The following is a 13,538-nucleotide window of genomic DNA, read 5'->3' as shown; positions in this document are numbered from 1 at the left end:
CTGTAGTGAACTTTGAGAAATGGGGACTGATGATGTTGAAGGTCCTGTTCATGACACGCTCCCTCACCAAAGGTTGGAAGTCAGGGTCCTGTTGAATTACAAAACGAGGGGATTCAAACACCAAACGGTTGACATATCTATCAGAACTAAAAAAGCCTTTTGGATGACGGTGGAAAAGATTGCAAGAAACGCAGCCGGGTCCAGTTGCCCATGTACAATCGTACAACCCCCAAACACACAGTTGACAAGTCGTTAACATGCACAACATACAGGATACTAGCTGGTATGTAACAAACTACTCGATATCATGCGGTCCCCTACAACTGCTGTTATGGTTTACACAAAAATCGAAGGAGTGCCTTTGCTGAGTACAGAGCCCAGGATTTTCTTTCTTCCCCTAGCGTCGAGAGTAGCCTACCTTTTCATCCTTTACGAGCTGTGTGAGGAATTCGGCCACATTGTCCAGAGCATTGCCCTCCTCAAGTCGCACAAACACACGGTCGATTTGGTCTGTGTCATTGGATGCTGCTGAGCTCAGCGTCAGCTGTGCCACCTGGGCAGGAGTGAGGGCCGACAACGATTCGGCCTATGAATGGAAATCAATAAGCAATCAAACGGCAGCAATTGCAAAACCATAGTGAAGACGTTTCAGTTTGCAAGGGGAAAATGCTGCAACAGCAGTCTCCACTCACACTGGAGAAGTTGGGATTGAGGTCTTGCAATTCCTTCAGGGTCGCAAACTCAGAGAAGGGGCCGATGTTCGCCTGTAGCCATTCTGTACTACCATTGACCGATGAGACACAGCCAGGATCTGCAAAGGAGACAGAAACAAAGACGTTGGTGGAATGCTGCCACTGTTGTGGCCAAGACATGAGCTAAATGAGCCTTAGTGTCTGCCTTTACCTGAGGAGTCATTTCTTGAGAGGAATGGTTTGACCAAGTGTGTGAAGACTCTTTGCTGTCTTTTTCTCTCCATGGATTGCCTTTGGTCGCTGAATACCTGGATGCTGAAATTTGAGAAAGCACTTTACACATCTAAACAACAGGACAACTCCAGGAGCTTCTACAATCTAGTTCACACTGGTGACGTTTGCTTACATAGTCTGGTATGATTGGCAACTGAAGTTCTTGGAGCTCAGGCAGAATAGGAAGCTGGAGGATGGAGAGGCCAAGAGGGGACGCAATGTATGGAACCAGCTTCTGACAAAGTCAACACTCTGTAGCTCTGCCTGGCTGAAGTTGGCAATTCTGACCTCTCCAAGAGCTTCAAGAGCATTTGACAAGGATGGGAAGCTGTTGTTGCCAGCCTGGGATTGGAAAAAATCACTTTGGTTAGGAGTCCGATTTCCCACGGGGAAACACAGATTTGGTGAAATTGTGGGGCTGGATTTACCATGGTAGCAAATGATTCAAGAGCCTGGTCTATTGAAGGCAAAGCTTTTTGGAAGAGAAGCTTCCAGGCCTCCACCGGGTATGTCCTGTTGCTTTCCAGTGTGCATGACACCAGTCTCATCAAGTTGCTGGGTGTGAGATGTGTAGCCTTGAAAAAAAGTAGGCAGCACATTAGACAAAAGGATCCCAGAGCTTATAAAGATGTTGCTCAGGATTGCAATGTAGCAAAAGCCAAATGGTTACTAAGCTAATCGACACAAAAATAAGCTTACAGAGGAACAGGCGTGCTCGAGGACGGTTAAATTGCACACGGCTTCAGAGGAATTACCAGTCGACAAGGTTTGGTTGAGTTTCGATCTGAGAAAAAGAATGAAAATAAAATCATTGTCATCTTAGTTAGGCTGCGTAAAGGAACTCTGCCTATCCAAAGTCACCACGGCAGACAACTGCGATTCACCTACCTATTGACGGCAGCACAGATGAGGTCCTCTGTGAAAAGACACAATTTGAAGATCAGATTTTACACTCTCAGAATGTGATATTGTCATCACACTTGAAGTCTATGGCTTTTTCAAAACTTACCATTGACCACGGTCTGTTTGCACTGCAGACAAGCAAAACATAACTGTTACTCATGTGGCAAAAGCCACTGAAATGTAAAGTACTTTAACATGACCTCCTTAACAATGTTCATGTGCCAAAGGTGTGTCTTGTACCGTTTGACCAAATATGATTTCATTCTTTTAATCCAGGTCGTTTTCCCATACAAATGAACTTACCATCAAGGACTCTGCAACTACGCAACCTGTTTGAGAGAAAAATGAAATGAAGGGATGGCATCAATACAACTACCATCACAGTGGTTGTAATTGGCTTGCCTGAAAAAAAGTGTATCAACGTACGTGGGAAAGTCCTCTTGAATGAAGCTATGGCGGATCTCACATCATGCGAAAGGTGTAGTGGCAAGGATTCCGAACTTTGCTGAAGCCCAGTGAGTCTGAAGGGAGAAAATAAAAAATGTTTGTGACTTGTCTAGAGCCACAGTTTGGCATCATGCTAACCCAAAGTCTCTGAATTTGGACTTCAGAAATATCATGTCTTACATAGCTGCGAAGGATGTACAGCTGATATTGCTTGGGATCACCACCAAGCTGCCAGGATGGAGGCTGGCCATCACAGAGGTCAAATAGACCTGGAACCACAGCTCATAGTCTTCAGGCTCAAAGTCTCCAAATCCTGGAGCAAGGCCTGTTAAGGTCAGGTTCAAGATGGTGTCTCGTACAGCTGGGTTTTCGATCAAGGTGATGTTTTTCTGGAAGTGACAAGATTTTCACTTTTTCGTTCAAGAGGATGACTTACCACGTTACCCTCAAATTAAAACAAGTTTGGTGACATAGGGTATCTTTGTACTTGGGTGCATGAGGGACATGACTTGGCAATTATCTGCAACAATGCATCAATCAAGCAGGTCGGAAATGCATCATTTTGTGTCAAGGCTGTGCCACTATTTGGCCTCTGCAAACATGCCCTGAGCCCGGGGAAAACTTTACACCACCTGTTTGTCAGACAAACAAGTGCAAAAAAATGGCCATTTTAAAATAAAGCGTTTACCTGAATGTTGATGCGAGCAAAAGCCTGGAAAAACTGAACAAGCTGTTTGTCATCGTTGGAAGTGTTCAAACTTTGGAACACCTCCCTTACAATGGTCTCATTCTCCAAAGCCCCACTGTCAGCATCCAGGATCAGCTCAGCCTTCTGGTTTGGTGAGAGGGAGACCACAACTGCCTCCTAATGACACAAACAGAGGACACACAAAACGCCCTTCTTTTTGACATGGCAAAACCACTTCTGTGTGCAGACTTTCCAAGTTCTGAATATTGTGCTGCTATTATCAAGATTTATTTGTAGTGACATCTATGACTTACCACGGAGAGGTTGAAGACTTTGAGTTCAGAGTATTTGCTGAATCTAGCAAATCCACCCAAGTTCGTCTTAAGCCATTGGGCATCACTCTGAATTCCCTGTCTACAACCTGAGGCCAGTAGAGAAACGTTAGCGTGCACACCATTTGGCAAGAACAGTTTTTTTATTGATACACACGACACAAGTCCATTGCCAGTTTTCTTCTCCATCCCATATCAGTATTTGTGAAAATTTCAAGCCCATGGACAATCTCACACAAACAACCACATGGCGCAGTTTATTGAGGAAGCCCTACCTGGCTCTGTGACGACGCGAGCAGATTTTGTCAGGTAGGCCAGCAGAACATCTGAGAGTTCTTTTTGTCTGTGGACCCGCATTTTAGGGAAAGCCTTGTCCATCCCACTCACACTGCAAAAAGTGAAAAGAGACATTCTTCCATGGTCCCTCAACAGTATTTGTGTACTTTGGTGCAGTGCAATCTGGTTTGTTTGTAAAATGCTACTCACACTACGTGGTAGTTTGTGCAGTTTATTGTTGAGGTGGCATTCTCCAGCATCACTGCACTGAAATTGGCGAGGAAAGGAACCAGTCTCACTTGGAACCACTCAGACCAGTCTTCTGTAGTGAACTTTGAGAAATGGGGACTGATGATGTTGAAGGTCCTGTTCATGACACGCTCCCTCACCAAAGGTTGGAAGTCAGGGTCCTGTTGAATTACAAAACGAGGGGATTCAAACACCAAACGGTTGACATATCTATCAGAACTAAAAAAGCCTTTTGGATGACGGTGGAAAAGATTGCAAGAAACGCAGCCGGGTCCAGTTGCCCATGTCGATCGTACAGCCCCCAAACACACAGTTAACAAGTCGTTAACATGCACAACATACAGGATACTAGCTGGTATGTAACAAACTACTCGATATCATGCGGTCCCCTACAACTGCTGTTATGGTTTACACAAAAATCGAAGGAGTGCCTTTGCTGAGTACAGAGCCCAGGATTTTCTTTCTTCCCCTAGCGTCGAGAGTAGCCTACCTTTTCATCCTTTACGAGCTGTGTGAGGAATTCGGCCACATTGTCCAGAGCATTGCCCTCCTCAAGTCGCACAAACACACGGTCGATTTGGTCTGTGTCATTGGATGCTGCTGAGCTCAGCGTCAGCTGTGCCACCTGGGCAGGAGTGAGGGCCGACAACGATTCGGCCTATGAATGGAAATCAATAAGCAATCAAACGGCAGCAATTGCAAAACCATAGTGAAGACGTTTCAGTTTGCAAGGGGAAAATGCTGCAACAGCAGTCTCCACTCACACTGGAGAAGTTGGGATTGAGGTCTTGCAATTCCTTCAGGGTCGCAAACTCAGAGAAGGGGCCGATGTTCGCCTGTAGCCATTCTGTACTACCATTGACCGATGAGACACAGCCAGGATCTGCAAAGGAGACAGAAACAAAGACGTTGGTGGAATGCTGCCACTGTTGTGGCCAAGACATGAGCTAAATGAGCCTTAGTGTCTGCCTTTACCTGAGGAGTCATTTCTTGAGAGGAATGGTTTGACCAAGTGTGTGAAGACTCTTTGCTGTCTTTTTCTCTCCATGGATTGCCTTTGGTCGCTGAATACCTGGATGCTGAAATTTGAGAAAGCACTTTACACATCTAAACAACAGGACAACTCCAGGAGCTTCTACAATCTAGTTCACACTGGTGACGTTTGCTTACATAGTCTGGTATGATTGGCAACTGAAGTTCTTGGAGCTCAGGCAGAATAGGAAGCTGGAGGATGGAGAGGCCAAGAGGGGACGCAATGTATGGAACCAGCTTCTGACAAAGTCAACACTCTGTAGCTCTGCCTGGCTGAAGTTGGCAATTCTGACCTCTCCAAGAGCTTCAAGAGCATTTGACAAGGATGGGAAGCTGTTGTTGCCAGCCTGGGATTGGAAAAAATCACTTTGGTTAGGAGTCCGATTTCCCACGGGGAAACACAGATTTGGTGAAATTGTGGGGCTGGATTTACCATGGTAGCAAATGATTCAAGAGCCTGGTCTATTGAAGGCAAAGCTTTTTGGAAGAGAAGCTTCCAGGCCTCCACCGGGTATGTCCTGTTGCTTTCCAGTGTGCATGACACCAGTCTCATCAAGTTGCTGGGTGTGAGATGTGTAGCCTTGAAAAAAAGTAGGCAGCACATTAGACAAAAGGATCCCAGAGCTTATAAAGATGTTGCTCAGGATTGCAATGTAGCAAAAGCCAAATGGTTACTAAGCTAATCGACACAAAAATAAGCTTACAGAGGAACAGGCGTGCTCGAGGACGGTTAAATTGCACACGGCTTCAGAGGAATTACCAGTCGACAAGGTTTGGTTGAGTTTCGATCTGAGAAAAAGAATGAAAATAAAATCATTGTCATCTTAGTTAGGCTGCGTAAAGGAACTCTGCCTATCCAAAGTCACCACGGCAGACAACTGCGATTCACCTACCTATTGACGGCAGCACAGATGAGGTCCTCTGTGAAAAGACACAATTTGAAGATCAGATTTTACACTCTCAGAATGTGATATTGTCATCACACTTGAAGTCTATGGCTTTTTCAAAACTTACCATTGACCACGGTCTGTTTGCACTGCAGACAAGCAAAACATAACTGTTACTCATGTGGCAAAAGCCACTGAAATGTAAAGTACTTTAACATGACCTCCTTAACAATGTTCATGTGCCAAAGGTGTGTCTTGTACCGTTTGACCAAATATGATTTCATTCTTTTAATCCAGGTCGTTTTCCCATACAAATGAACTTACCATCAAGGACTCTGCAACTACGCAACCTGTTTGAGAGAAAAATGAAATGAAGGGATGGCATCAATACAACTACCATCACAGTGGTTGTAATTGGCTTGCCTGAAAAAAAGTGTATCAACGTACGTGGGAAAGTCCTCTTGAATGAAGCTATGGCGGATCTCACATCATGCGAAAGGTGTAGTGGCAAGGATTCCGAACTTTGCTGAAGCCCAGTGAGTCTGAAGGGAGAAAATAAAAAATGTTTGTGACTTGTCTAGAGCCACAGTTTGGCATCATGCTAACCCAAAGTCTCTGAATTTGGACTTCAGAAATATCATGTCTTACATAGCTGCGAAGGATGTACAGCTGATATTGCTTGGGATCACCACCAAGCTGCCAGGATGGAGGCTGGCCATCACAGAGGTCAAATAGACCTGGAACCACAGCTCATAGTCTTCAGGCTCAAAGTCTCCAAATCCTGGAGCAAGGCCTGTTAAGGTCAGGTTCAAGATGGTGTCTCGTACAGCTGGGTTTTCGATCAAGGTGATGTTTTTCTGGAAGTGACAAGATTTTCACTTTTTCGTTCAAGAGGATGACTTACCACGTTACCCTCAAATTAAAACAAGTTTGGTGACATAGGGTATCTTTGTACTTGGGTGCATGAGGGACATGACTTGGCAATTATCTGCAACAATGCATCAATCAAGCAGGTCGGAAATGCATCATTTTGTGTCAAGGCTGTGCCACTATTTGGCCTCTGCAAACATGCCCTGAGCCCGGGGAAAACTTTACACCACCTGTTTGTCAGACAAACAAGTGCAAAAAAATGGCCATTTTAAAATAAAGCGTTTACCTGAATGTTGATGCGAGCAAAAGCCTGGAAAAACTGAACAAGCTGTTTGTCATCGTTGGAAGTGTTCAAACTTTGGAACACCTCCCTTACAATGGTCTCATTCTCCAAAGCCCCACTGTCAGCATCCAGGATCAGCTCAGCCTTCTGGTTTGGTGAGAGGGAGACCACAACTGCCTCCTAATGACACAAACAGAGGACACACAAAACGCCCTTCTTTTTGACATGGCAAAACCACTTCTGTGTGCAGACTTTCCAAGTTCTGAATATTGTGCTGCTATTATCAAGATTTATTTGTAGTGACATCTATGACTTACCACGGAGAGGTTGAAGACTTTGAGTTCAGAGTATTTGCTGAATCTAGCAAATCCACCCAAGTTCGTCTTAAGCCATTGGGCATCACTCTGAATTCCCTGTCTACAACCTGAGACCAGTAGAGAAACGTTAGCGTGCACACCATTTGGCAAGAACAGTTTTTTTATTGATACACACGACACAAGTCCATTGCCAGTTTTCTTCTCCATCCCATATCAGTATTTGTGAAAATTTCAAGCCCATGGACAATCTCACACAAACAACCACATGGCGCAGTTTATTGAGGAAGCCCTACCTGGCTCTGTGACGACGCGAGCAGATTTTGTCAGGTAGGCCAGCAGAACATCTGAGAGTTCTTTTTGTCTGTGGACCCGCATTTTAGGGAAAGCCTTGTCCATCCCACTCACACTGCAAAAAGTGAAAAGAGACATTCTTCCATGGTCCCTCAACAGTATTTGTGTACTTTGGTGCAGTGCAATCTGGTTTGTTTGTAAAATGCTACTCACACTACGTGGTAGTTTGTGCAGTTTATTGTTGAGGTGGCATTCTCCAGCATCACTGCACTGAAATTGGCGAGGAAAGGAACCAGTCTCACTTGGAACCACTCAGACCAGTCTTCTGTAGTGAACTTTGAGAAATGGGGACTGATGATGTTGAAGGTCCTGTTCATGACACGCTCCCTCACCAAAGGTTGGAAGTCAGGGTCCTGTTGAATTACAAAACGAGGGGATTCAAACACCAAACGGTTGACATATCTATCAGAACTAAAAAAGCCTTTTGGATGACGGTGGAAAAGATTGCAAGAAACGCAGCCGGGTCCAGTTGCCCATGTCGATCGTACAGCCCCCAAACACACAGTTAACAAGTCGTTAACATGCACAACATACAGGATACTAGCTGGTATGTAACAAACTACTCGATATCATGCGGTCCCCTACAACTGCTGTTATGGTTTACACAAAAATCGAAGGAGTGCCTTTGCTGAGTACAGAGCCCAGGATTTTCTTTCTTCCCCTAGCGTCGAGAGTAGCCTACCTTTTCATCCTTTACGAGCTGTGTGAGGAATTCGGCCACATTGTCCAGAGCATTGCCCTCCTCAAGTCGCACAAACACACGGTCGATTTGGTCTGTGTCATTGGATGCTGCTGAGCTCAGCGTCAGCTGTGCCACCTGGGCAGGAGTGAGGGCCGACAACGATTCGGCCTATGAATGGAAATCAATAAGCAATCAAACGGCAGCAATTGCAAAACCATAGTGAAGACGTTTCAGTTTGCAAGGGGAAAATGCTGCAACAGCAGTCTCCACTCACACTGGAGAAGTTGGGATTGAGGTCTTGCAATTCCTTCAGGGTCGCAAACTCAGAGAAGGGGCCGATGTTCGCCTGTAGCCATTCTGTACTACCATTGACCGATGAGACACAGCCAGGATCTGCAAAGGAGACAGAAACAAAGACGTTGGTGGAATGCTGCCACTGTTGTGGCCAAGACATGAGCTAAATGAGCCTTAGTGTCTGCCTTTACCTGAGGAGTCATTTCTTGAGAGGAATGGTTTGACCAAGTGTGTGAAGACTCTTTGCTGTCTTTTTCTCTCCATGGATTGCCTTTGGTCGCTGAATACCTGGATGCTGAAATTTGAGAAAGCACTTTACACATCTAAACAACAGGACAACTCCAGGAGCTTCTACAATCTGGTTCACACTGGTGACGTTTGCTTACATAGTCTGGTATGATTGGCAACTGAAGTTCTTGGAGCTCAGGCAGAATAGGAAGCTGGAGGATGGAGAGGCCAAGAGGGGACGCAATGTATGGAACCAGCTTCTGACAAAGTCAACACTCTGTAGCTCTGCCTGGCTGAAGTTGGCAATTCTGACCTCTCCAAGAGCTTCAAGAGCATTTGACAAGGATGGGAAGCTGTTGTTGCCAGCCTGGGATTGGAAAAAATCACTTTGGTTAGGAGTCCGATTTCCCACGGGGAAACACAGATTTGGTGAAATTGTGGGGCTGGATTTACCATGGTAGCAAATGATTCAAGAGCCTGGTCTATTGAAGGCAAAGCTTTTTGGAAGAGAAGCTTCCAGGCCTCCACCGGGTATGTCCTGTTGCTTTCCAGTGTGCATGACACCAGTCTCATCAAGTTGCTGGGTGTGAGATGTGTAGCCTTGAAAAAAAGTAGGCAGCACATTAGACAAAAGGATCCCAGAGCTTATAAAGATGTTGCTCAGGATTGCAATGTAGCAAAAGCCAAATGTTTACTAAGCTAATCGACACAAAAATAAGCTTACAGAGGAACAGGCGTGCTCGAGGACGGTTAAATTGCACACGGCTTCAGAGGAATTACCAGTCGACAAGGTTTGGTTGAGTTTCGATCTGAGAAAAAGAATGAAAATAAAATCATTGTCATCTTAGTTAGGCTGCGTAAAGGAACTCTGCCTATCCAAAGTCACCACGGCAGACAACTGCGATTCACCTACCTATTGACGGCAGCACAGATGAGGTCCTCTGTGAAAAGGCACAATTTGAAGATCAGATTTTACACTCTCAGAATGTGATATTGTCATCACACTTGAAGTCTATGGCTTTTTCAAAACTTACCATTGACCACGGTCTGTTTGCACTGCAGACAAGCAAAACATAACTGTTACTCATGTGGCAAAAGCCACTGAAATGTAAAGTACTTTAACATGACCTCCTTAACAATGTTCATGTGCCAAAGGTGTGTCTTGTACCGTTTGACCAAATATGATTTCATTCTTTTAATCCAGGTCGTTTTCCCATACAAATGAACTTACCATCAAGGACTCTGCAACTACGCAACCTGTTTGAGAGAAAAATGAAATGAAGGGATGGCATCAATACAACTACCATCACAGTGGTTGTAATTGGCTTGCCTGAAAAAAAGTGTATCAACGTACGTGGGAAAGTCCTCTTGAATGAAGCTATGGCGGATCTCACATCATGCGAAAGGTGTAGTGGCAAGGATTCCGAACTTTGCTGAAGCCCAGTGAGTCTGAAGGGAGAAAATAAAAAATGTTTGTGACTTGTCTAGAGCCACAGTTTGGCATCATGCTAACCCAAAGTCTCTGAATTTGGACTTCAGAAATATCATGTCTTACATAGCTGCGAAGGATGTACAGCTGATATTGCTTGGGATCACCACCAAGCTGCCAGGATGGAGGCTGGCCATCACAGAGGTCAAATAGACCTGGAACCACAGCTCATAGTCTTCAGGCTCAAAGTCTCCAAATCCTGGAGCAAGGCCTGTTAAGGTCAGGTTCAAGATGGTGTCTCGTACAGCTGGGTTTTCGATCAAGGTGATGTTTTTCTGGAAGTGACAAGATTTTCACTTTTTCGTTCAAGAGGATGACTTACCACGTTACCCTCAAATTAAAACAAGTTTGGTGACATAGGGTATCTTTGTACTTGGGTGCATGAGGGACATGACTTGGCAATTATCTGCAACAATGCATCAATCAAGCAGGTCGGAAATGCATCATTTTGTGTCAAGGCTGTGCCACTATTTGGCCTCTGCAAACATGCCCTGAGCCCGGGGAAAACTTTACACCACCTGTTTGTCAGACAAACAAGTGCAAAAAAATGGCCATTTTAAAATAAAGCGTTTACCTGAATGTTGATGCGAGCAAAAGCCTGGAAAAACTGAACAAGCTGTTTGTCATCGTTGGAAGTGTTCAAACTTTGGAACACCTCCCTTACAATGGTCTCATTCTCCAAAGCCCCACTGTCAGCATCCAGGATCAGCTCAGCCTTCTGGTTTGGTGAGAGGGAGACCACAACTGCCTCCTAATGACACAAACAGAGGACACACAAAACGCCTTTCTTTTTGACATGGCAAAACCACTTCTGTGTGCAGACTTTCCAAGTTCTGAATATTGTGCTGCTATTATCAAGATTTATTTGTAGTGACATCTATGACTTACCACGGAGAGGTTGAAGACTTTGAGTTCAGAGTATTTGCTGAATCTAGCAAATCCACCCAAGTTCGTCTTAAGCCATTGGGCATCACTCTGAATTCCCTGTCTACAACCTGAGACCAGTAGAGAAACGTTAGCGTGCACACCATTTGGCAAGAACAGTTTTTTTATTGATACACACGACACAAGTCCATTGCCAGTTTTCTTCTCCATCCCATATCAGTATTTGTGAAAATTTCAAGCCCATGGACAATCTCACACAAACAACCACATGGCGCAGTTTATTGAGGAAGCCCTACCTGGCTCTGTGACGACGCGAGCAGATTTTGTCAGGTAGGCCAGCAGAACATCTGAGAGTTCTTTTTGTCTGTGGACCCGCATTTTAGGGAAAGCCTTGTCCATCCCACTCACACTGCAAAAAGTGAAAAGAGACATTCTTCCATGGTCCCTCAACAGTATTTGTGTACTTTGGTGCAGTGCAATCTGGTTTGTTTGTAAAATGCTACTCACACTACGTGGTAGTTTGTGCAGTTTATTGTTGAGGTGGCATTCTCCAGCATCACTGCACTGAAATTGGCGAGGAAAGGAACCAGTCTCACTTGGAACCACTCAGACCAGTCTTCTGTAGTGAACTTTGAGAAATGGGGACTGATGATGTTGAAGGTCCTGTTCATGACACGCTCCCTCACCAAAGGTTGGAAGTCAGGGTCCTGTTGAATTACAAAACGAGGGGATTCAAACACCAAACGGTTGACATATCTATCAGAACTAAAAAAGCCTTTTGGATGACGGTGGAAAAGATTGCAAGAAACGCAGCCGGGTCCAGTTGCCCATGTCGATCGTACAGCCCCCAAACACACAGTTAACAAGTCGTTAACATGCACAACATACAGGATACTAGCTGGTATGTAACAAACTACTCGATATCATGCGGTCCCCTACAACTGCTGTTATGGTTTACACAAAAATCGAAGGAGTGCCTTTGCTGAGTACAGAGCCCAGGATTTTCTTTCTTCCCCTAGCGTCGAGAGTAGCCTACCTTTTCATCCTTTACGAGCTGTGTGAGGAATTCGGCCACATTGTCCAGAGCATTGCCCTCCTCAAGTCGCACAAACACACGGTCGATTTGGTCTGTGTCATTGGATGCTGCTGAGCTCAGCGTCAGCTGTGCCACCTGGGCAGGAGTGAGGGCCGACAACGATTCGGCCTATGAATGGAAATCAATAAGCAATCAAACGGCAGCAATTGCAAAACCATAGTGAAGACGTTTCAGTTTGCAAGGGGAAAATGCTGCAACAGCAGTCTCCACTCACACTGGAGAAGTTGGGATTGAGGTCTTGCAATTCCTTCAGGGTCGCAAACTCAGAGAAGGGGCCGATGTTCGCCTGTAGCCATTCTGTACTACCATTGACCGATGAGACACAGCCAGGATCTGCAAAGGAGACAGAAACAAAGACGTTGGTGGAATGCTGCCACTGTTGTGGCCAAGACATGAGCTAAATGAGCCTTAGTGTCTGCCTTTACCTGAGGAGTCATTTCTTGAGAGGAATGGTTTGACCAAGTGTGTGAAGACTCTTTGCTGTCTTTTTCTCTCCATGGATTGCCTTTGGTCGCTGAATACCTGGATGCTGAAATTTGAGAAAGCACTTTACACATCTAAACAACAGGACAACTCCAGGAGCTTCTACAATCTGGTTCACACTGGTGACGTTTGCTTACATAGTCTGGTATGATTGGCAACTGAAGTTCTTGGAGCTCAGGCAGAATAGGAAGCTGGAGGATGGAGAGGCCAAGAGGGGACGCAATGTATGGAACCAGCTTCTGACAAAGTCAACACTCTGTAGCTCTGCCTGGCTGAAGTTGGCAATTCTGACCTCTCCAAGAGCTTCAAGAGCATTTGACAAGGATGGGAAGCTGTTGTTGCCAGCCTGGGATTGGAAAAAATCACTTTGGTTAGGAGTCCGATTTCCCACGGGGAAACACAGATTTGGTGAAATTGTGGGGCTGGATTTACCATGGTAGCAAATGATTCAAGAGCCTGGTCTATTGAAGGCAAAGCTTTTTGGAAGAGAAGCTTCCAGGCCTCCACCGGGTATGTCCTGTTGCTTTCCAGTGTGCATGACACCAGTCTCATCAAGTTGCTGGGTGTGAGATGTGTAGCCTTGAAAAAAAGTAGGCAGCACATTAGACAAAAGGATCCCAGAGCTGATAAAGATGTTGCTCAGGATTGCAATGTAGCAAAAGCCAAATGTTTACTAAGCTAATCGACACAAAAATAAGCTTACAGAGGAACAGGCGTGCTCGAGGACGGTTAAATTGCACACGGCTTCAGAGGAATTACCAGTCGACAAGGTTTGGTTGAG

The sequence above is a fragment of the Paralichthys olivaceus genome, chromosome 12, assembly GCF_024713975.1.
Source record: "Paralichthys olivaceus isolate ysfri-2021 chromosome 12, ASM2471397v2, whole genome shotgun sequence".
Classification (NCBI taxonomy): domain Eukaryota; kingdom Metazoa; phylum Chordata; class Actinopteri; order Pleuronectiformes; family Paralichthyidae; genus Paralichthys; species Paralichthys olivaceus.
The sequence above is the reverse complement of the archived record's forward strand: the minus strand, read 5'-3'. Positions refer to the sequence as shown.